The sequence below is a fragment of the Coccinella septempunctata genome, chromosome 5 (genome assembly GCF_907165205.1).
Source record: "Coccinella septempunctata chromosome 5, icCocSept1.1, whole genome shotgun sequence".
Taxonomy (NCBI): Eukaryota; Metazoa; Arthropoda; class Insecta; order Coleoptera; family Coccinellidae; genus Coccinella; species Coccinella septempunctata.
The window spans coordinates 3,923,149-3,948,350 of record NC_058193.1 but is presented as its reverse complement, the minus strand read 5'-3'; positions in this window follow the sequence as shown (position 1 = coordinate 3,948,350).

Sequence of the window (25,202 nt, the reverse complement as noted above, 5' to 3'; positions counted from 1 at the left end):
ATACTGACGTTCCCAAATCTATTTATTTTCGAAAACTTAATGTACATCCATAAAAATAAAAACAAATATCTACTACAGTCAGACATGCATAAATATGATACAAGGAACAGATCACTCATTAGGAAAGACTTCCTAAGTTTGAGTAAATCCCAACAGGGTCCAAGATTTTGCGCGGTGTACAATAAGCTTCCTGGTGGAGTGAAGAATCTGCCAATTGCTAGGTTCAGGGATAAAGTGAAGAAGATGTTGGCAGTTAATATATTTTATTCAGTTGACGAATTTCATGGTCGGACTCTGGATGACATGGATTTTTTGTGACTTGTATTTATTTAACTGTTGTTTGGTCTTCGGCTTTTTATTCTATTTGTATTTATTAAAGTTTTTATCTGACGTGTGAAAACTATGTAATGTTTGTGACAATCACCAATAAATCTCTCTCTCTCTCTCTCTCTAACGCACACGACCGATAGTCGGTGAACGACTATTTTGTTGGAGGTCAACGCACACGGACGATCATTCAGTCGGTGATTGTAACAGGAGATGGATAGGAATACGTTGAGCCCACTGATTAGTGATTGTCAGTCATGTGCGTTTGGCCCTAAAACTCACTATGTTGCGATAGACGCATAAGGCCTAACGCACACGACCGACAATCGGTGGCGACTATTTTATCGGTTTAAAGGCAGAACACTTATGTTAATGCACCAACGCACATGACCGACTTTTAGTCGGGCCTACAAAACAGTCGTAGCGCGCTCCATTTTTTGCACCCGTCACGATTGTCGGTTAAGCAGATAGGCATTAATTTAGTCGGTTCTTGATCTCTTTTCTGTTGTGAATCACTATACCCGAGCGTTTTAAATAGTAAGTACACGATCAAAAATGGATATAGACATTGAAAAATCAATTTGTGAGTTACAGAAGAGTAGACATTTATATAATACCTCAACAGCAGAGTACTCGAATAAAATACTGAAGGAGAAACTTTGGGAGGAAGTGTCTGTTCAGTTGATTGATGACTAGAATAAATTCGAAAATGGTATACAATTGGCTTTTCAATCAATTCGGTACCGCAAAACATCTCAATCTCAACGTATTCCAATCCATCTCCTGTTACAGTCACCGACTGAATGATCGTTCGTGTGCGTTGACCTCCTAGGAAATAGTCGTTCATCGACTATCGGTCGTGTGCGTTAGACCTAATAAATGTGACGTATGTCGACCTACCCCAGTGCACAGCATCAGGCTCAGACTGACAAATGTTGCATAACACCAAAAAGGGATGGGAGAAATCAACTTTTGCGTAGCAAAGTAATAGTACTAAACTGAATAGAGCATCTTAGCTGCAGTTCTAGGCTGTGATTGATGGAAGACCAGCATCTTATCTTATTGTCCTGCCATATATTTAAATGTTGATGTTGAAGAAACTGAATATTAGTTAAAAGTACGCTTATGTATTATTCGGAAACATAAAGAACGGAAGGAAATAAAAAAAGAAGACTCAAAGCAACAAAAATGAAAGCTCTCAGAAAGTCAAGGTTAGAGAGAGTTGTGAAACAATAAAAGGGAAAATGGACTTGAAGAAAAGCATTATGGAGCTTCATAATTGAAAGACACCCTAAAAATATGACTTCCTAGTTGAAACCGCTCTCTCAGCTGTTCAATAAGCGTATAAGCGGCATAAGTACATCTTTTTACATTGATAACCTTAATAGGTTTTTCTTACTAGATCTTCGTTTGTAATCAAACGATAATTTTATATCAACACCCCAATCCTTCTTAAGAGTATATGGAAATTCAACAAGATAAGACTAAGTAAGGATTTGAAGCGATAAAAGTATTGAGTAAAGATATTTCCTGGTGCTTAACGACGAGAACACGGATAAACCACTTTATGGGAAGAAAATCCCTCCTCGAGAACGATATCAGCCTTCAACACGTCAGGACTACACGAAAGATTCATTTATCTGGTATATTTCGATTTTCTTTCGGGTTGGCTCATTTCCCAACGACCGCAACTCTGGGAACAATTTCTTCGAGCCGACTGCGCGTCCGTAACCAAGCCAGCATCCGTGGCTTCATCCACGTCGTATCAGTGCACGCGCTGATCTCGCGTTAACTGGAGCGTTTAAGGTTAACTTCTGAAGAATTCGCAAGTTGCCGCGCGACTCGTTTGTGAACGTGAAGGACTTTCAATTACACATTGAGTGAATTTTATGAATAATACGGTTGTAGAATGAGGTAAGAGTTTAATGGCGGTTACGCTTCAACCCTAATTAAGCAAACTTTGAATAATCAGCAAAACTAAAGAAAATTGAAAGTTATCCTCAATGAAAATATTTCAGAAGAGAATTTTATTACAAAATATGTCGAAATCATATTAGAGTTCATTCGAAAATTTTTTTTCTGGAATTGAACTCCGGGAATATTGTTAAAAACCGGCAGGACTGCTGATGCTATCACAATTCGTGTGTCAGATGTGGCCTCAACACTGTCGTCTTGTTTGGTTCAACTATGTTCACGTCGATAAAATCGACACACTACTCAATATTACTCTATGAAGATTTTACTTGAACCGTCAGATTTACACCTGTACCAGTTTGAGTTCACCAGTACTTTCAACAGATAACCTCCTCATGTTTTCTGATGATTGCAATCTTGAAGTCTATGAGTCAGGTCCCGTCCTTCACAGATTTATCTCCAAAGATCAAGAAAATGCATATACGAGCTACTAGGATTTCCAGATTATAAAATCCCCAAAACATTGGAGGATTAATAATTACATAATTCTAGCGTGACCAAGAAATTTTGCATTCATATTGGAATTTTTCCTCACAGGGTTAATTAATTATACATCCAAAAATGTTTCGTGATTCTTCCAGATGAATTTCGTGCAAATTGAATCACATGTAATGTGATTACATCAAATAAAAAATGGTCATGGCCTTTGTGAAAGTATTCTCATCGAAACTAAAGTATTGTTGAAAGGCCAAGATTTGCGCGTGGAACCGAAGACTATACAGGGTGAGTCAAAAACGTGTACCGATCATTCTGGGGGTGATAGAACATTGAAAAATGAGTATAGTTTGATAAATATACTCATGGCCCAAAATGCATATTGAGCGAGATATACCTATTCTTTCAAAGTTAATGAAATTAAAAGAATTTCGTTTTAGTGACAAAATAGATGTATTGGATGGAGCGGAGGAAATTATATGAAAAAGGTACTCTCATCCAAATACAAAAAATTGAACCGTTTTCGAGATATTTGAGAGATGAACCCCGCGATGAAAGAATCTGCTGACATCATGTTACTAAAAAAACTCAAATATCTCGAAAACGGTTCAATTTTTTGTATTTGTGTAAGCGGAACTTTTTCATGTAATTTTATTCGCTCCATCGAATGCTTCTGTTTTTTTGCCAAAACGAATACAACGAAAGAAGTCATGACTCACCCTCTATAAACACCCTTTAAGATAATATCAGAAATGTTAAAATGTAATAAAGAAAGTATTTTAACAACATACATTCATGCACGAAATTTCAATTTGGTGGCATTCACCGTTTATAAGTTCTGCGGAGACTTTGTTTACATTTTATATAGTTCGGAAGTATATATCTCCCTTTATATGCATTTCGGACCATTTTATTTAGTAAACTATAATTATTTTTCAATGTACTATCACCTCCAGGAGGCTCGGTACACATTTTTGGCTCACCCTGTACACCAAAAATCAATTGGTTGTTAATTGTGCACTTAGATTGGTCTATTTTGCTCTCGAGGAGAGTAAACTGAGGTATGCTGTCATACTTTGGGGCAACTGTGCTCGACGCGAATCAGTCTTCAGATTGCAGAGACGTGCGATAAGGATTTTGGGAGGATTGAGTTATAGGGAGAACTGCAAGCAAGTTTTCGAAAAGTTGAGAATTTTAACTTTTCCATCAATCTTTATTCTAGAAAACTTACTTTACATCCACGGCAGCGACAAGCATTATCCTTTGCAATTCGACGTACACGAATATGACACAAGAAATAAATCCCTAATGAGAAAAAATTTCTGGAGACTGAAAAAATCCCAAAGCAACCCGGAGTACTGTGCAGCGTCGTTATATAATAGACTGCCTGCCGAGCTGAGAAACCTTTTCTATGTCAAATTTAAAAAGCAAATTAAGGAAATATTGTTGGACAATGTTTTTTATTCGATTGATGAGTTTAATTCGTTCTGGAAGTCATGAGATTGTAACTTTGTTTATCTTATTTGTTGAGTTTCAATTTGTAAGTATATGGTCACGTCTTGTCGTTTTTACAGTAAGTGTGTATATTCTATATAAAGTTGTGTTGATGTTGATGTTTACCTGACTTGTGGAAACAATTTTAACCATTGTAGATACACCAATAAACCATTCATTCAATCTGAATCTCAGTGGTTTTTGTGAAGTTAGTTGACAATTTCCAAACAATGAAATAAAGGAAATATTATTTACTTCGTTTTTCAGTCATTCTCTGCCTAGTTCTACTCGTAGGATTATGAATCTCGTGATACTTCGTCAATAACCATCATAGAAAGAAGGAGTAGGACGTTTCGTTTGGAAAGAAGAAGGTGAAAATTTATTAGTAAAAGAAATTCATTAGCACTAATACTAAACTAAAGAGGACAGATAAAGAGTTTTTGCAGAGCTTCTTACCCGTTCTTACCTCTACTGCCTTGCATTATTCCAAGATATATCTTATGATGCCCCGTTCACATTTTCCTCCGCTAACACTGATATTTATCTTCAACAGGGAACCAGTAATACCTTAATTTTCTAGTCATCATATTTTTACACTTTTTTATTGCTACCTTTTGAAATAATATTGTATAGGAACATCTCTCGAAATGAAAATTTATTCGACGACTGTGTTAACAAGAAAATGTTTCTTAGTTTAATATTTTATGGAATAGGTATTCAGGTAGAATGAACTCTTTTCCACAGAATTGGGAATAATGAAAACGCTGTTTCTATATATTTACTGATTTACAAATATGTATACCTATGTATAAAAATGACTCGGAACAAAAAGTGCTGATAGAGTCTACTGGCCGAACGCACCTTTAGTTGATTCATTTAATTGTGAAATTAACGGATAACGTTTCTATGCAGTCTCTATATCTATGTATTGAAAATTAATGTCAAACAAAAGATACAATTCAGAAGATTTTCGAAAATTGGATTATCGTCTGATGCAGGAGTCTGATATAGACTCCGAAACGTTACAACATAAATTTATAATTTCAACGTTTTTTATTTTCAGTTCATTGTAAGGCAACAATTTTTTCTAGTTGATTTGCTCCTGACAAATCAGTGCAATAATTTACGCAGGAACAAATCGTTTACTTCACTTGTTCAATTGATTTTGTTTCAGAGATTGGGAGGGAAAACCCTAAAAAGTTTCAGGAAATGCAGAATCCTGTCAGAATGCATTTCAATCGATATCAGAAATAGTATAGATACAACATAATTTTTACCAAATTCATTGAGCCGAACGCCATCCATTATAAACTTGGTTACAGAGATCGTTCTGAAATTACAGAAATACTCTGCTTAAAAATTGAAAATGTGGGAACAAAGAACCAAGCATAGAGAGAGTTTTAGTTCGAGTTTTTTTCAACGTCTGAACGTCGAAAGAATCATTTTTAGAATATTTTTGCATGGGCTTACGTATTCAAATATCTGTCTAATAAGTTTGTCTTTCTTATAAGATGGTGTGTGTCTAGTGAATTGGAATATATTTGACTAAGGGATAATTTTACCAAGGACATAAACCGAGATTAGACGTTACTGGCGTTGAGGAAAGAAACTCGCCGATTGATGTTAATGACGCATCTCAATTTCAGTTAAAATGGAGTGTCTCTGTGTTTTTCGGTTTCTTTACCTTCCTTACTTCACTTCATAGACAAAGCAAATATCAATTTTGGAAAGAGTTCGTTTGAATTTTAATCTAAGTTCGAGTCTCGGTTCAAGTTGAACGGAGATAATCACCATTTGGTGAAATTACGGCCGGTTTCAGAATCAAACCTAAAGTTCCTATAATTTTGAAGCCTTCTTTGACCCTACTAAAAATGACAGTCAAGGAAGCTTTAAGCTTAAAACGACTTCAAATCTGATTATGAAACTGAACGTTAGCCCTTAAATATTAAGTGTCAGTCATATCATTAGCGCTCGATTAAGTTTTATGAAAATCCTTGCACTTGAGTTTCCTCCAAGATTCGTGAAGATTGGGGAACTTCGTATGAATAGGAATGAAACAACTGAATAACTTCTACTGCATATACTCAGTGACGTTTCGCAGATTCTCATCTGCTTCCTCAGGCCTACAAAATTGAAATATAATAACAAAACAACAAAAATTTAATACCTCTATATGCTACAAGTAAAAAAATCCCAAACTCATAGTGAGGGAAACCAGAACAAGGTAACATTCGAAATCCAACGCATTAAATCACAGGATAACAAGAAGAGCAATCGCCATAAATGTCACAAATAGAAGTCATATTATTATTCTCGAATGTTGAATTCTAAAATTCTTATTCTCCCACCTGCCAAGTTCATATGTTGGACTAAACCTAATTATTCTACTTCCTATCATATTTTTATAATTGAACAGTAGGTATTGAATTGTACAATCCGCTGAGATGATTAGTTTCAGATTTAAAATCGACAGAATAATTCAGCATAATGTGGATCATCATCAGAAGGTTCCTTTTTTGGATTGTTTCTCATTGTTCAAACTTCACATTTGGAAAATCGAACTAGTGATTTTCTCTGAAAAATTAGGGCACAGTGCCATCTTCTCTCTGTTATTCACGTCCCTAACAATATATTTATTTTGTTTCATCCTATTTTGAAAATATTGTTGTGTTTGTATGATAAATATTTTACCACAATCTGGACAGTGAATTCCATATATCATTCTGGATTTATGATCTTGCTCAATGGGGTCTTTAATGTGACTTAATAACATGTAAACAATTTTCATTTCATAGAAAACTTATTCCTTTTTCGCTGTTTAAGAGTTCTTTTTATTTCTTGAGAGGGTTCCGGTATATATGGTATCTTATAATATAATTTTTGGTTTGTTAGTCAAATGACCTTCTGTGAAATTATGTGTTGCCAACGCGGTTGTATTCCCCCTATTTCAAAATTTCATGTCGCAGTCCTACTTTCAGTATCTGTTTAGTTTGTCCTATGTAACATTTTGGGCCTTCTGACAAATTATCTTTTACACTAAGGCTCGGTACTTTCACGCGCGAATAAATAAATGTATTCGATAGATATGTCTTATTCGTAGAATAAGTAAAAATGCTGTCTTTTCACTTTCAGATAATGTTATTCATCGTCATTGAAACTTAATTATAAGATCTTATTTGACATAGATCGAATGTCGGTACGTCATTATTGGTTGAATTTTTTAAATTCTTGATGTATGGTTATTATTTGTGTGATTTCCACGAAATATTTCCTTTCTAGTTGGAATTATAACAATGTATACAATGCGGTGTCTTATTTTACATTAATCAGTGAAAAGTAGTATACCGTACTTTCATAGAATTGTTATTCGTCAAATGATTTCATCTGAAAACACCGAAATAAGATATCCTTCAGATAAGAAATTATTTGACAGATACTTATTCACACTGAATAAAATTTATTCGAGGGTGAAAGTACCGGGCCTAAATAGGATTTTTCTCTATGGGTGTTGGATCTTTCAAATGATAAAATAGTTAGCTCTCGTGTTGAGTTTTATAAAATAACAATCTCGTGGTTGAAGATTTCTTGTTCAAAGTACGAGTAACATTTCGAAACCAGCAACATTTCGACTGAGGGATAGAATGTGAGGAATTCGAAAGTATTCCTTGTCATGTCTTATGGGCAATTACCATCGTTAGTAACAACCGGGCTTTAATTATTAATGACTGTTGTTATGGTTTGCGTTTCCCCCATATAATATTGTTTAGTTTAGTTTGTCCAATGAGTGCTAGGATTTAGAAGAAATTTTAGTTAATTTATAAGAAATTTATTCATCATAGATGCTATGCTAGGAAATTTTAGATGGCATGAAAACATAAAGAAATAATAGAGAGTCAGTCAGAATACTTTTCGGAAAAGTCACTCCTTGAATAGACTAATTGGAATAATATGCTTTTTATAAGTTACGATTCCGTAGATTGTAATAAAAAATTAATTTATATTTTAAAATAAAGGGATTTAAACGGATCGTAACAAAATGGCGCCCAACGTGGGGCAATTTGAGTGATAGAAATGCTCAAAATATTGAATTTCTAATATACCGGATTTTATTTTGAAGATGAAAGAAGATATAGAAAAAAAATTGAACAAAATTCTATGGATTTTATGGAAATCAAAGAGTTTGCGGAAAGAATGGAAAAGAAAATGGAAGGAAATTCGAGAGCAATAAGAGTAACAGCAGAAAGATTGGAAGATATAATAAAAATATTTGAAAATAGAATGGAAGAAGGTTTCATAAAAATTAATGGAATTTTCAATTTACGAGTCAATAAAACAGAAGAGAAAATAGACAGGAAAATTGGTATGATGATGAGACAATGTCAGGAAGAATTGAAAACAACGGAAAATAACATTCGAAAGGAGGTGAAAGAGAAATTGGATGCGGATATGAATGAAATTAAAGAGAACGTAGACAAACAGAATGAAATCTTACAAAGAGTAATGAATAAAGAAAATTTAAGTACACCAGAAATGATTAATTCAGATAATTCCAAATGGAACTTCAATGGAAAAACAAAAAGGCAACATCCTGTTCCATTTTTTAGATATTTAGAAAATAAGGAGGGATCTTTCTCAACATTTAGAACGTTTGAAGAATATATAAGAAATTTATTATCTGAAGAGGCAATATTATAGTTCAATGATGAGGAAGGAGCATATAATTGGAATTACACAAGGAACAGAAAATGGGAGAATATCATCCAGAAAGTTTGTGTGAAATTGAAACAGAATGGAGAGAAGAACATAAAGAGGATGAAAAGAAAAAAGTGGAGAAAATATATAAGATTTAAAAAAAGGCATAGGAGAATAGTTTATGAATTTTTTTTTAATCACAGTTCAGTTAACTTTTATCAAGATTTGGAATTAATTCATACAGTAAAAAGTATTTCAGTTTGAAAAATTCAAAATGTTTATTTCCAAAATTTTCACTTTGGGGAATAAATATATTGATTCTGGGGATTTTTTTATGGTTTGAGTTTTCCCAATATAATTTTTTTTAGTTTATTTTGTCCAATGAGTACTAGGAATTAGAAGAAATTTTAGTTAATTTATAAGGAATTTGTTCATCATAGATGCTATGCTAGGAAATTTTGCATGGCATGGTAACATAAAAAAATAATAGAGGATTGTCAGTCAGAATAGTTTTCAGAAAAGTCACTCCTTGAATAGACTAATTGAAATAATTTGTTTTTTATAAGTTACGATTCCGTAGATTGTAATAACAAATTGATTTATAATATAAAATAAAGGGATTTAAACGGATCGTAACACTATTTATATTCATAAATACTATATTTGAAATTTGTTTGATTTTTATCATTTCATCTTCTTGAGATTGTCAGCGTTGAGTTCACTCGATCTGTATACAAGAAGTTTCTAACGGTACTTACTTTATATGAATTCGAAGTGTTTCATTCGAACGTCCAGAATGGAGTTCCATACACCAATTAGTCAACAGAGAGCCACTTCTCTAACGACCTTCAGATCTAGGAGGGCTTAAGATTTGTTTTTCTCTCTTTCTATGGTGAACTGGATGAGGGGATTAAAAGTGTCGAGAAATGACATGAGTGCATCAGCATTGTCCTTCGCGTCTGTACCATTTTATTTTCCACAAGCATTTTGATGAAGGTAACTGCGAATACAAGTTTCTTTGAGCATTGTTGGATAAGCTCAGTTATTACAAACTCTGCTAGTGATTGACTTGCAGGATTACTCATTACAGCACTTCAAAAATAATGCTCTTGTCATATCCGTGTAAGCCAATATGAATCTCCACTCTTTCCTTCTTCTTCTATCTTCCAATTCAGGCCAGAGGGTTGTTTTTTCATCGCATAAATTCACCTCATTCCAGATCGATGTCATCACTTCATCTCTTTCTAGGACGGCCAACATTTGGCCTCTTGGCCTCCCTTGGTAAAAACTGAGTTATGCCGTTTCAAATGTTTATTGGTTGTTTCATCTACTGCAAGGACACCGCCAAATGTGAAATTGAGGGTCTAGGAAGTAAAAGCGTTCAAGTGCATTATTTAAATGTATTTCTCAAATAATAATTGGTTTTAAAGTGAATTTTCAGACCGAAAATGCAGGATTAAATATATATATTTATACCTTTAGTTTTTGTATATGAGAAAACAGTTCAAAGAAAAAAAATTTTCAATTCAGGATATATTAAGGGTGTAATATACTGCGCTTGGTTATTTTTTTTTAATGTACACTTGAATCCTTCTACTCTACTTACAGGCCCCTCAATTTTGCCCTTTTTCACCAAAGATGTTTTCTTGTTTGATTTTTAGGTTGCTGGTTCTTAATTTTCAAGATTGATTCTAGTGGACTGTATTGAATAAAATTGCTGATTTGTTTTATAGTTTTATTATATATCGCTATGAATCTCTCTCAGGAATCAATTGAATTGAAATTGAATTTTCAGAATAATAATGTGCACACATGTCTCCCATATCTTGATGAGGTGTACGCAGACACCGGAATGATGACATGTTGCCAAATCGAAATGCAAATAATAAAATTTTAGTAAATTCTTAACATAGCCCCTCCTTTGAAGGACTCCTTCAAAACTAAAGAATATTGATAGCTAGAATGTGTTACTAAAACGGAATATGAAAATTGGTTGATAGAAAATTACATTGCATGTAATATAAATTTAAACATAATACTAATCAATTGTCAATAGAATTTTGTAGAGGTAAAGGACACAAATGACGCACAGATCTTGTCATTTGACCATTCACAGTGCACAGTTCTGCTATTCGGGATACACCATCTTTTCCTTCGAACAATCTTGTAACTCGTCCAGTAGGCCATTTACAGGGGGGTTGATGGTCCTTTTTTATGAGAACCAATGTACCTATCTCCAATCGCATTGGTTCGGTTTTCCATTTATATTGTTGATGCAGTTGTGATATATAATTTTTTGAGAATTGCTTCCAGAATCGCTGATAGATTTGTTGAACGTGCTGGAGTCTTGAAAGTCGGTAAGTCTTGGTTTCTGTCCAGTCATAATCGGGGATAGAGGTAATTTTGCGACCTATGAGGAAATGGGAAGGAGAAAGAGGTGTTAAATCATTTGGGTCATTCGACATTGCAAATAATGGACGTGAATTTAATATACCTTCTATCTGTATAACTAATGTGTTGAACTCTTCTAAAGTAACATTATTGTTCAAAATTGCTCTTTTCAAATGAAATTTGGTGCTTTTTACTGCACTTTCCCATAGTCCACCGTGATTAGGTGTATATGGTGGAATAAATTTCCATTTTACATTTAAAATAGCAGTTAAATCAACGATAGTATCCTGTGTCTTGAACAGAAAATTGCCCAATTCGCGCAATTCATTGCTAGCTCCAACAAATGTGCTACCGTTATCGGAATAAATAATTGACGGAATACCACGCCTTGACGTGAATCTTTTCAAACAGGCCAAAAAACTCTCTGTTGTTAAATCAGTAATGCATTCAATGTGAATAGATTTCGTACAGAAACATACAAAAATTGAAAGGTTACACTTTGTCAATTTAGATCCTCTACCCTTCTTATTCAAAATAAAAAATGGTCCTGCATAATCGATACCTACTATTTCAAATGGCAACTGAGGCCTTACCCTTTCGTTAGGCAGACTCGACATCGGACATGACAAAGGAACTGGATTATATTTAAAACACCTCAAGCAACTTCTAACAGTTTTCTTTGCTAAAATTATTGAGGTCCTGAATGCTTTTTTTTTTTTTTTTTATTTGTAATTAACGTGTCTCGGCAACTAGGCCATTGACACATGGTACAGAGTTCTATTCATCTAGGTAGTACAGACATTAATGTATACAAAGAATGGGTATCTACAGAAAAGGAAATAATTTTAGATACATTGATTATATGTGGTTGTACAATTGGCATTCTTTCAAAAATTTCAATGTTGCTTCAATTTGCGTTGCTGAGTTGAGGTTGTCCTTTAAATTTTCTTTGAGTCCCATTCGACGACGGATTTCATCATAATGTGGGCAGCGAGATAGAAGGTGTTCTACAGTTAAACGAGTTTCTCGACAGTATTCGCATATAGGATGTTCTTCTGATGACATCAAGTAGCCGTGTGTAAGCCTGGTGTGTGCTATTCTTAGTCTCCTAATTACTATTTTGTCCTTTCTATTCAGACTGATTTTTGGCGGGGAATCGATTTCAGGTTGGATTGCATGTAGCTTGTTATTGCTGCTATTCCACTTGGTTTGCCAGTCTCGAAGGGATTTCAACTTTATTGTCGCCTTTAGGTCTGAGTGCAACTGAAAGTTTGTGATGGGAAGATCAGAGGATCGTGCCAGTTTCGCGGATTGGTCTGCAACTTCATTTCCTTCTATACCCACATGAGATGGTATCCAAATTATGGTCGTAGAGATGTTTTTGTTGGTTTTAAGTATATGGCATCGTTCCTGAATTTTTTGTATTAGTGGGTTATTAGAATAGATGTTGGATATCGACTGAATTGATGATAATGAGTCTGTGAATATTGCAATATGTTGGCCTGGCGTCATGGTGCTGAATAGAGACTTGTAGTAATTTTGTGTATTGGTGTTTTGAACATAATAAAATAGGATGTTTTACGTGAAAAGGTAAATGAGTTGCCTCCAACCCTTATAACACCATACTCATATAGAAAAGGAGTCAATGATGACAACCTATTTTTCGATACTAAACATTTTCTGCACTTCAAACATTTCAATTCTGTAGGGAAACTTTCTTGCTGACATAATTTAATCAGTAACATTTTCGCATGTTCCAACTCTTGTACTGAAAGCGGTCCAAATCTTTTATTTTTATTGATTTGAATATTGTTTATAAATCGAATGCATTGTAGTGTAACACGATGTAATTTATTCAAATTAGAAAATTGATAGAACAGATATGACCTTTCATCATTATTACAATTATAAATTGTGGTAACTTTTTTGAGCTCAGGTAATTCATGCTTTTCGACATGAAAGGTTCAGATAGGCCATTCTTCGTTACAGGATTTCAAGAAATCAGGTCCATACCACCATAACTCATTTTCCATCAGTTTGTCGGGCATTAAACCCCTTGAGGCAATGTCTGCAGGATTATCAATAGAGCTAACGTAGTTCCATATAAAACTATTGGTTAAAGATTGAATTTTAGCTACTCTATTTGCAACAAAAATCTGCAATAAACTTGGCTCAGTATGAATCCAAGATAGGGCAACTTTCGAATCTGACCACATAAAAATAGGGATTGTTACACCTATTTTTTTATTTATTTTTTTTTTTTATTTATTCAACAGAGGAACAAACACAGGTAAACAAATACCCAAAAAAAATGTTCACAAATAAATTAATCTATTACAGAGGCACATAAAAATTAATCAAACTAAACTAGTATGAATTGAATATTATAAAAAGATGTAACAAACAAATATACTGCATTGTCAACTACATAACCTCACCCCCCAAATCATTTGAAAATCTCAAGAAGTAACATCTTAAATATTTCTTTACTTTATTTTCATCGTGATGAAAGATATCAATCATAGTTTTGAAATGGTTGCACCGCTCAAGTACCCTTACAATAGGGGAATTTTTGGCGTTGTTAGTACTTCTCAAGGGCAGGACGAAGGTGTCCAACTGTCTTAACCTCCTTAATGGAGCATGAACGCAAAACTGCGAGATAAGCCCCGGCGATTCCAACCGATTACTAAGCAACTTATGAGCAAATACTACATCGCTCATCTTTCGGCGGTTTTCCAAACTTATCATATTGAAATGTCTCAACCTTACATCATAATTTCCAGGATCACCCCTATTCAAACGTAAACCACACCTAAACGCCATACTGCGGAGAAATTTCTTTTGGACTTTTTCAAGTCGCTCTATGTAGGTTTTATAAAAGGGATTCCATACAACCGAAGCAAAGTTCAATTTACTGTATACATATGAATAATAGAGGGTAATAATGGATCTATCGTTGGAAAACGATCGACTCTGTCTCAATATGTAGCCAAGCATCTGAGCTGAAGATGTTACAATATTGTCAATATGTATGTTGAATTTCAGTTGGTAATCAAATGTTACACCCAAATCTCGTACGTGATATAGACGCGTCAGCGGTGAATGCAGAATAGAATAGGGGAAGATCACCGGATTTTTATTTCTGGTGAAACTAATTATGTGACATTTGCTTATATTGATAAATAAATCAGCCCCCGCACAATACATCGAAAAGTTGTCAACGTCCTCCTGCAAAAGCTGACAGTCATTTGAGTCACGAATCCTCATGAAGATTTTCAAATCATCGGCAAACAACAATATTCTGCATATCTTAAAGCATTTTACTAAATCATTGATGTAAATTATAAACAATAAAGGTCCCAAATGAGATCCCTGCGGCACCCCAGAGGAAGCAGACATATAACGTGACTCAAATCCCTCAACTGACACATATTGTGATCTATTACTTAAGTAAGACTCAAACCATCTCAAGAGAGATCCGCAGACTCCAACCCTGTATAATTTCGCAATAAGTACTCTAATAGATATTTTATCAAATGCCTTACTGAAATCTGTATAGACAACATCAACCTGGACTCCCTCATCGAGGCTACCCAACAAAAACTCAGTAAAAGTGGCTAAATTAGTCTCAACTGAACGCCCCTTGAAGAAGCCATGCTGCTCAGGAATTATCTGAGATTTCACAAGATGGAACAAATGGGGATATATCAAAGACTCAAACAACTTCTCAAAGATGGATAGTTTACTTATTGGTCTATAATTCTCAACGCACAACTTACTACCCGATTTAAAAACTGGAACTATGCAAGCCAATTTCCAGCGTTCCGGAAACACCCCCGAGGTCAGAGATTTGTTAAATATAATGCTCAAAGGCTCCGCAATTGACACACAACAGGATCGAACGAATATCGCTGGTATACAGTCAGGGCCAGGACCCTTACTAACATCCAGGGACAGTATAGCACGTACAACATCATCCACAGTAATACTGACTGAATTTAAAATAAAGGAATCAGGAAGACACCCAATATCACTATCACCACTACGAGTCGACGGGTTGTAAACGCTTTCAAAATAGTCTGCGAACAGATCACTTATATCCTTACCCCCCCTCGCAGATCGGTTGCCGTATGACATACAATCGGGACAGCTGAACACCCTATCCTTGACAGATACAAATTTAAAAAAGTTTCTTGGATAAGTTTCCAATTCACATTCAACAGATGATCTGTACCTGACAAAATCACGCCTGATCATCCTCTTGCACAATGTACGCAAGCTTTCGAACTTAAGTCGATCTGATAAATTTCTATACGTTTTCCATTTTCTATGTATTTTATTTTTACGTTTAATCAGCTTGATTAACTCTTTAGAATAATAAGGTGGATAGTGCTTATTAACTCTGTGTTTAGGTACTAGAAGATCGATGATATCATAAATGATATCATAAAATATATCCACAATATAATTAATATTGTTGCAATCAAATAGATCAGACCATGAGATTCTGGCAACTGCACGATTGATCGCATCATAATCAGCACGCCTGAAATTACGCCTGAGAAGACATTCACTATTTCTCAAATATTTGCAATCCTGAATATCTAACAAAAATTCAATGGAGGGGTGATATTTATCCTCAGGCACAACTGGAGTGTTACAACTAGTTATATTACTAACAATTTGAGAATTACACAAAACTAAATCAAGAATCCTACCATTACAATTGTTAATGAAGTTAAATTGCAATAACCCCCAAAATGAAAATGTATCTATAAGATCTTCGTATTTACTGTGGACATCAATGGCATCAAAGACACCCACACTGTCACCCTTAACCCATTGTAACTTCGACAAATTAAAGTCACCCAAAATCAGAACAAAATGATTCTTTATCTTAGCCATGTTTTGAGATAATTTTTCTCGAAAGAACGATGCAGCATTGGAATCAGATGGGGGTATATACACACAACATAAAAAAATTGTAGTATTGTTTATCATGATTTTTACCCAAATGTCCTCTGCTTCACTTTGAAAATCATAAACCAGCAAGGGCTTCAATTTTCTCTTGATCGCCACAAGAACACCACCCCCATCCACTCGAGCACTAGAAGTAGAAGCTCGATCTCTTCGAAAAATCGAGTACTCGTCAAGGTCAACCAACTCACTATCAAATATCCTCGAATTAAGCCACGACTCAGATATAAACAATAAGTCATGCCCGTTAGAGCCAACACCCAATCTAAAGTCATCAAGCTTAGTCCTCAGACCACGAACATTCTGATAATAAACACTTATAGAACCATTCATCAATGGAGTAACCACTATCAACAAAAATATAAATTCAACCACTTAAAGTCGAGATATGTCGTTCTCAGAAGATATGTGGATGATCCTTGAATTGTCATCCCTACGAATGAGAACATTTCCATTGTGTGTCCACACATATTTATATCCTTTATGTTTTGCCAGCTCACGAGCCTGCTTAAAAATTATCTTGTCGGCCAATGTAAGATGTTCATTTATATAGAGTCTATCGGCCACATTCGACACCGTTATGCCAGCATGAGTACTACCCATCGTAGCACGCTTTTTACGGTAGTTAGCCAGAAAATTATCACGATCATTTTTATTGGAAAATCGAACTATAATATTCTTATGTTTATCCTTGACTGATGTTGGAACCCTGGTGACATAATCGATCGCTCTGGGCTCAACTTGGACCCCCATAGACGACCCAATGGAATTAACCATCTCAATCAGGTTTTCACCAGACTTATAGGGGACATTCTGTATCTCAATGTTATTCTGTCTATTATGTTTTTCGATGTTGTTGATTTTTGCATTAAGAAGCGATACTTCTTTTTTGAGATTACTATTTTCGCTCTCCAATTTCGACACGGCTGCTATTACATCATTAAAATGCAGAAGTTTATTCTCAAAATCAATTATTTTGTCGGAGCAAAAAATTACAGTCCTCTTCAATTCCCCTATTTCGCTAGTTAGACGATCAATAACAGAAGATGAACTCACCGGGATCACGTCCCCAACCTCAACCTCGTCAGGACCCCGATCGTCACCGCGGATCCTAGTCGGCAAATCACGAGAGAGACTCGGACGGGCCACCATCGTCGCCGAAGGTACGCCACTGCGTAAACCGGGGGATCCCTCGCGGCATGACGCACATTTCCAACCAGCGCCGGGAAGTTCCTTGATAGCGGCCAGCTGACCCCTCTTGATATCAGAACATGTACCATTCATATGATAATCGCCTCCACAAAAACCAGTACAGGTGACGAAAGGACTTTTTCTTGATATTGATTTATTGCATTTACGGCACAATAACATTGCTGATTCAACAATATTTTCACGGCGCAACAAGAAAATAAGACAAGCGTATCGACAGCCGTGACAACAAAACAAAATAGGTTCGGATCGAAGAAAAATGCAGTAGAAATTTTCAAATTACACGGGTACCGCCGTAACAAACTATGGAGCTCTCACAGACACGTCCGCACGGAAGCAGTGTCTATTGCACTTGATACTTTTTTCATCAACTCTGCACCTAACAGGCAAGCGCACAATTCAAGTTTTGGAATAGTGATAGATTTTAGAGGTGCTACCTTCGTTTTGGCACAAAACAATCGAACATTAAAATTTTGAAAGGCATCTGAACTTCGAACATAAATACAACTTGCGTATGTGTCCTTTGAAGCATCGCAAAAACAATGAATATCAGTTAACTTTTGAGTAATAGGAATTGCACTTCTTGGAATAGATAGAGAATTCAAGGTTTCTAAGCTAACTTGAAAATTGAGCCAAAATGATTTCAGTATTTTAGGAACTTCGCTGTCCCAGGAAATATGTAATGACCACAAGTTTTGAATTATTATTTTACTCAGCATAGATTTGTGCAGTAACTGATAGTATATATCTTTAAGACAAAATTGATGGTATCGAAAGTTGTTTAATTTTGAAAGTTAATGAATCGGTTTTGACGGTCCATTGAATACCGAGTGTTTTACAGCTTGATTGGTCTCCTAAAGCAAGCACGGCATTTGAAATTTGTATTTCTTCAAATTGTGAAATTATATCTGAGTCATTTGAGACCCATTTCCTAAGCGTAAATTTTGCAGAATCCAGAATATTGTAAATATCCTTACATCTTTGTTTAAGTTCCTCTTTATCGTTAGATCTAGTAAGCAGATCATCTCAGCCAAATATTTCAGACATTTTATTGCTGAATATGGAACTGACCTAGTACCATAGGTGACTGTATTTAATTGAAAATTCTTCGCCAACATTTTCTTCCCAAATTATTTGTTGTAAAGGTCTATGTTCATTATGCATGAGAATTTGCCTATACATTTGACAAATATCTGCAGACACAACGTACTGAAAAATTCTAAATCTCATCAAAATAAATACTATTTCGTTCTGAACTTTTGGACCGATATACTGTAAATCGTTAAGAGACCATCCAGAGGAGCTTTTAGAACTACCATCAAAAACCGTCCTCAATTTCGTAGTGATACTTTCGGCTTTCAAAATGCCACGATGGGGAAGATAATATTGAATAGAATTTGAAGGATTTATTACTTCACTCATATGACCTAATCGTATATATTCATGAATGAAATCAACATATACAATTTTAAAAGTGTTGTTACTAAACTTTTCTTCTAATAATTTGAATCGGTTAATGGCATTTTGTTTTGAATCACCTAACAATTGTGGAGAGTGCTTTAAAGGATATCTGACAATGAATTGACCATCACTATTTCTTGTGGTATGTTTTTTGAATAGTTCTTCGCATTGTTCGTCGTCATAAGTCATAAGTAGTTTCTTATTTGAAATATCTTCTAATTCCCAGAACTTTCTTAACTGTTCATCCTCTGGGATATATACTTTGGAAAAATTGCACAAATAATTGTGAGTATCAGGTATGCTACCTGTAACTATCCAACCAAATTTCGTATTATGTAATGTAGGCATATTTTTACCAAGCGAAATTTTCCCATCTTCGAGTAATTCCCAGAAAACATTAGCACCTAATAGTAAATCTATTTCAGCGGGTGTTTCAACTCTTGGATCGGATAAATGAACATGGGCTGGTAAATTCATTTTTAAAATATCGAGATTGAAAGAAGGTGTCAAAGTAGCGATGGCAGGAACAACGAAACACGAAATGGTCGAATTGTATTCAGCGAATTTGAAATGAATACGAATTGTACATTTTTTACTTAATTGTGAACTTATTTGATTCATTCCAATAATTTTATGATTAGTAGATGATAAAGGAATATTGAGTTCGTTAACGCAATTTTCGGTTATTAAATTTTTTTGTGCACCACAATCTAATAATGCTCTCAGAGTTGTGAACTTACCATTGTCATCTACATTAGACATTACAAGTAATTGTAGATAAAAGAACCTGATTAGGTGATGCATTTAAATTAGCATCTGCATTTATCATAGTGTTTACGTGGAAAGATGATGAAGGAATATTATTATTAATATTAAGATGTAACAAAGTATTGTGTTTCTAATTCTTACAAATAGTACATGGAACAAGTTTACATTGCATCTTCGTATGTCCCGTACGTAGACAATTTTCGCATAAATTTAAGGCCTTGACCTTCTGAATTCGAATATCGACAGGTAACGCTAGGAATTCGGAACATTTATAAATCGTATGGTTTTCCTTTTTACAATAGTTACAAAAAATTGTGTTGTTCGCCGAGAAGAACATATGTGAATTATTATTTTTACGAGAAGAAGAATCGGGTTTCGGTCGACCATTGCTATCTCTTGAATCGAGGGAATCGTTTAAGCATTGTAAAACATCAGATTTATTCTTTAAGAAATTAGTAAACTCAACTAAGGTTGGCATATCACTTTCGTATTTTAATTCTTTCCATTCACGAAGAGTATTTTCATCTAATTTATTCGCCAACACGTGAATGATAAACGAGTTATAAAGATCTTCCTTTGATAAATTTAATGCATTTAGAGCTGTTAAATGCATACAGATTTCATCGAGAATTTTTCGGAATTCAAAATAATTTTCCTTATGCAAGGTTTTTATATTCAAAAGTGATTTGAAATGACTATCAACTAAAAATTGTTTTTTATCGAATCGGACATTTTGTTAATAATTTATGATTACGTAATTGATGATTAATGTAATGAAGAGAGAAAAATCTAAATTGATAAATCAAATCTAGAAAAAAAATATCGAATGATCCAAATAAACCAAAATGGAAGGAAAATAGGAAATAATGGTCAAATTGTTAATAGTCACCCTGTGGTTCCGAGATCTTCTTCGTATTTTCCTAATATCTGGACAACAGCATCTGCAGTTTTGTTCTTGATTTATGACTCCTCTTTGGGCTGCAGATCAATGGAAATAATCGGAGTTGAAGAATAGTCTTGAAGATCTTGAAGATGGTAGTTCGTGGTTGTTTGGGTACAGCCAATAATTGCAGAGCACTAATCTTCTTTCTTGATATTAATGGAATTGAATATCCGGACGATGGATCAAAATCTTATGTTTGATTTTTAGGTTGCTGGTTCTTAATTTTCAAGATGGATTCTAGTGGACTGTATTGAATAAAATTGCTGATTTGTTTTATAGTTTTATTATATATCGCTATGAATCTCTCACAGGAATCAATTGAATTGAAATTGAATTTTCAGAATAATAATGTGCACACATGTCTCCAATATCTTGATGAGGTGTACGCAGACACCGGAATGACATGTTGCCAAATCGAAATGCAAATAATAAAATTTCAGTAAATTCTTAACAGTTTTCTACCAACATCTAATGAAATATTGGTTAACGAAAAATATGATTTATATCATTCAATTGTAAGTACAAGTTGATCCGAGATCGCTTTCACGGAATTGGGAAAATTTGAATGCATGAAAATTTGGATATATCCAGATATTCACCGAAATCTACATTTGATTTTCACCAACGAGTTTCTGATAACGATTGGCTCTAGGACAACGACATTACTCTCCATCTTCCATAAAAATTATCCAATTTGAATCGCCATGTACATGTTTACTTTCCGTCAACTGACTCAACTGATATCAAAGTGGAACTTTTCATTTTCTTGTCTGATTTTTGTTGGAATGCATCGTAAGCTTTCACCGAATCAAGAAGATGTTCCAATGGATATGAAAGAATAACAAGTTAGATTGAATACAAAGAAACGGTTCGTAGACTAGTAGGTTGGAACGGCTAGAGCTATATTCAAGAGAAATATACATATGAAAGACATGGAAAGAAAATAGGGACGCACTTCAATGTTCGTATTTTGCCAGAGTTCGTTTGGGACATATTTTATATCGTAACATGGCTTCCGACTCATAAAGTAAAAGAAACGATCTTTCACGCTCTCATGTTAAGTCAGACGGATTGTAAATTACCGAATGTTCACAGTTCACCCCTAAGATCGGAGTGGAGTTAGGCGAAAGGGATAAGAACGGAAACTTAATTGGATTAATTGGAAACTACGAGACCCAAATTCCGTTGGCGATTACAATTGGAGAAAGCAGAAGGAGTAGAAGCAATGAAGTATTACGAACTGAATATTGGTTTCGATTTATTGAAGTTTCTCGACAATTATATAATATATGTATATGGTATGGTCGAGATGTCAAGTAAGAAGGTTGTCAAAGATATGCCCTGCGGTTATTGTCGCAGAAGTGTGGTAAAAGCGGTTAACAGAAACTTTGCGGTTAAGTGTCAAGTGTAAAGTGTGAAAATATTTCATACGGGTTGCACTGCAAAATAGGAACGAGTAAAAATAGCGAAAGATTCGGTCGTTGTTTGCTGTGCCGAAGATGATAAAGTTGGTGATATCGCAGATGACGATGTTTCGAAGGAGAAATCTGTTGCAAATATCAATCCTTCAGAAATTAACCGAAAGGACTACTCAAATTGAATTCATGATGAAGATAATTAGTTGGAGGATAAGATAATTCAATGAATGAAAATAATTTATTGTTGAAATACGAAATTTCTGTTATGGAAAAAGAAATCTTCTCTCAAGCAGATAAGATAAAACAACTTGAAAAAATTAAAACAATGCGGAGGGAAGTGACAAGCAAGAGTTGGGAAAAATCTACCAGAACATCAAACAATAAAATCAAAATTCACCAAAAGAGGAAGGAATTTTCGTTCAAGATGCAGTAGTTAAGATGCAGCAGTTAGAACATGCACAAAGAAAGAAAATGAATGAAGTCATCGAGCTAGGTAAATACGACACGGTGATCGAGAGAGTTAACAAATTAAATCCAACCTCAAATCGCTTAGTTGATGAAAAGTTTTAATGAAAACCTAATAACGAGAGTAATGAAAAGAGGATCAAAGTAAACATCAGAAGAAAAAAAAAACCTAAATCTTTAAGATTTGGAACCTATGACAACGCAATTTTTTTGGGCAGGAAAGGCAAGCGTTGTTATTTATTAGTCGTGTGAAGGATCATGTCACCGAACCCATGATAGAGAATATTATTAAACAAAATCTGATTTCAAGGACGAAGTTGTGGAAGTTAAAGAGCTAACGTTCGAGAAGAGAAGAAGCAGTTTCAAGAGTTTCCTAGTAAAGGTACCTTTTTCAAGAAAAGACGAAGTTTACGATCCGGAATTTTGGCCTATAAACGTAGTCATGCAAATTTATAAGAAGAATTAGTCCTGCTGATAATTTTTTATAGGGAACCCACAGCATTTTGAGAGAACCAAGGTGACATCACAGAATTTGGCACATAATACCGAATAGTCCGAGAGCTGGAGAGTAAAAACAGCAAGAGTTTTGTAATGTCTCATACATGAATATTAGTTAGTTTTGGTGGCGTACATAAGTCAGTACCCACTCTCAAGGTCAGGTAGTGGAACAACTGGCGGCGACGCTCTTTGATCTATGTAAAATTACAATATCCGTAATTTGGGTGACTGCTGACCGCCTCTGTTCAATTGATATGTGGTCTGACTATTTTATTCTCAAATAATATATGATATTTGAGCGATGAATGCATTTCCAACCATTACTAATCTTTTGAAGCGATATCGTTCAAGCAGCAATTTCTGTGGGGTACTGGCCGGCCGCGTTTCACTATAATAAGGTCTAAACGCTTTCTCAAGTTTTCTATTCTATAAACTAGCTGAGTGACTATTTTCCAATCATTATAAAATACTTGTAGAGTATGTTGTAATTTCATATACCTACATAAATGCGCGTTGCCGTTAGATGTTCCACTACCTGACCTTGAGAGTGGGTGCTGACTAATGTACACTCCCAATACTGAATCATATTTAATTATGAGCCATTACAAAACTCTTGCCGATTTTCGTTGCCAGCTCTTAGACTGGCAGAAATTTACGAAGTGGTTCATCAGAATCTTCAATCGCTAGGAAACAGTATTGATGCCTTCCAGCACTTTCTTTCAACTCGATTCAATTGCAAGGCGGTTTGTGTAACAGAACATTGGAAAAGTGAGGATGAGTTGATCAATAAGCTGATTGATTACAATCTTGTATCCTTTGTTTGCAGACCGAAAGGTAAGCACGGTGGAGTAGCCATCTATATTCATGAAGGAGTCAATAGCAAAACAAGAAAAAAATTGCAGGATTTCTCGATAATTGGACAAATGGAGTGTGCAGCAGCTGAAATATTTTTGGGTGGCAAAAGTTTCATTGTCCTATCAGTGTAGAGACCTTGCAGTGCAATCAGTGATTTTGGTGTTTTCCTTGCTCAATAAGAAAAGGTGCTAAGAGTGGCTATAAGTGAGAATAAGTTTGTGATACTGGGTGGGGACTTCATCGTTGATTTGTTGATAAATACGACGAGAACGTCTCAACTAACCTTAATGAATCTCGAACCAAACATGAGCGGTATAACTGTTTCCCACTATTACCAAGCCCCAACATCGGTATGAGCAGGAAATGGCTCTGTGCGTTGCTTAAGTTACGTCTTAGAACTTGTAGTCTAAGGACACCTGTGCCACAAGATTATTTAGTCGGAACCGCAACCAAAGTTGCACTGACAGCCTGAACAGTGCAGCTTTTATAAACACCCTCTAACGCAGCTCCTACAAAAAGGAGTCCAGTCGAACAGGACAAAATTTGTATTCGGAGGTAAAATACTCTCTCATTTGGATCTCCGGGGGCGAATGCCTGAGCGAGTGAATCATAGTACAACCACCAATGAAAAGCACATAGCTTTTGCAGCATGGAACGTCAGAACCTTGCTAGACAACCCTAAGGCCGACCGACCAGAGTGGCGAACTGCCCTAATCGATAAGGAACTGCAACGAACATCCATTGCAATAGTTGCCCTAAGCGAGACATGCTTTTCGGACGAAGATACATGTGATAGCGAAACGAAACCCTTGACTCATATTAAGGATGATTCATGCTAGACCGTGTCGGAGCCGGGCCGGGACCGACTCCGGGCCGTTGCAACCGGGTCGCCACTCTGAAAACACGGGCACGGCACGTGTCCCAACCGGTGTAGCGTGGATGGGTCAATTGAAATTGCTCATATAATTCTTTTACCGTGTCCCGTCCGGGTCCCGGCCCGGACCCGACACGGTCTAGCATGAATCAGCCTTTATGCTTCGTTCATTCACTGAAGGGGTGTTTCCATATGTACTCAAAATATCCCTAATCAAACCCCTGCATAAGAAAGGGAATATACAGGACGTAAAAAATTTCCGCCCAATTAGTTATTAGTTACTCCGCTCATTTGGTAAAATATTTGGGAGGTTCTTGGTCGAGAGGCTCTGCTCTTTCATGTATAAATTCAAAATATTCTCGAACAGGCAACATGGTTACCTGAAGAATAGGAGTCCTATACAACAGCGATGTTTGACCTG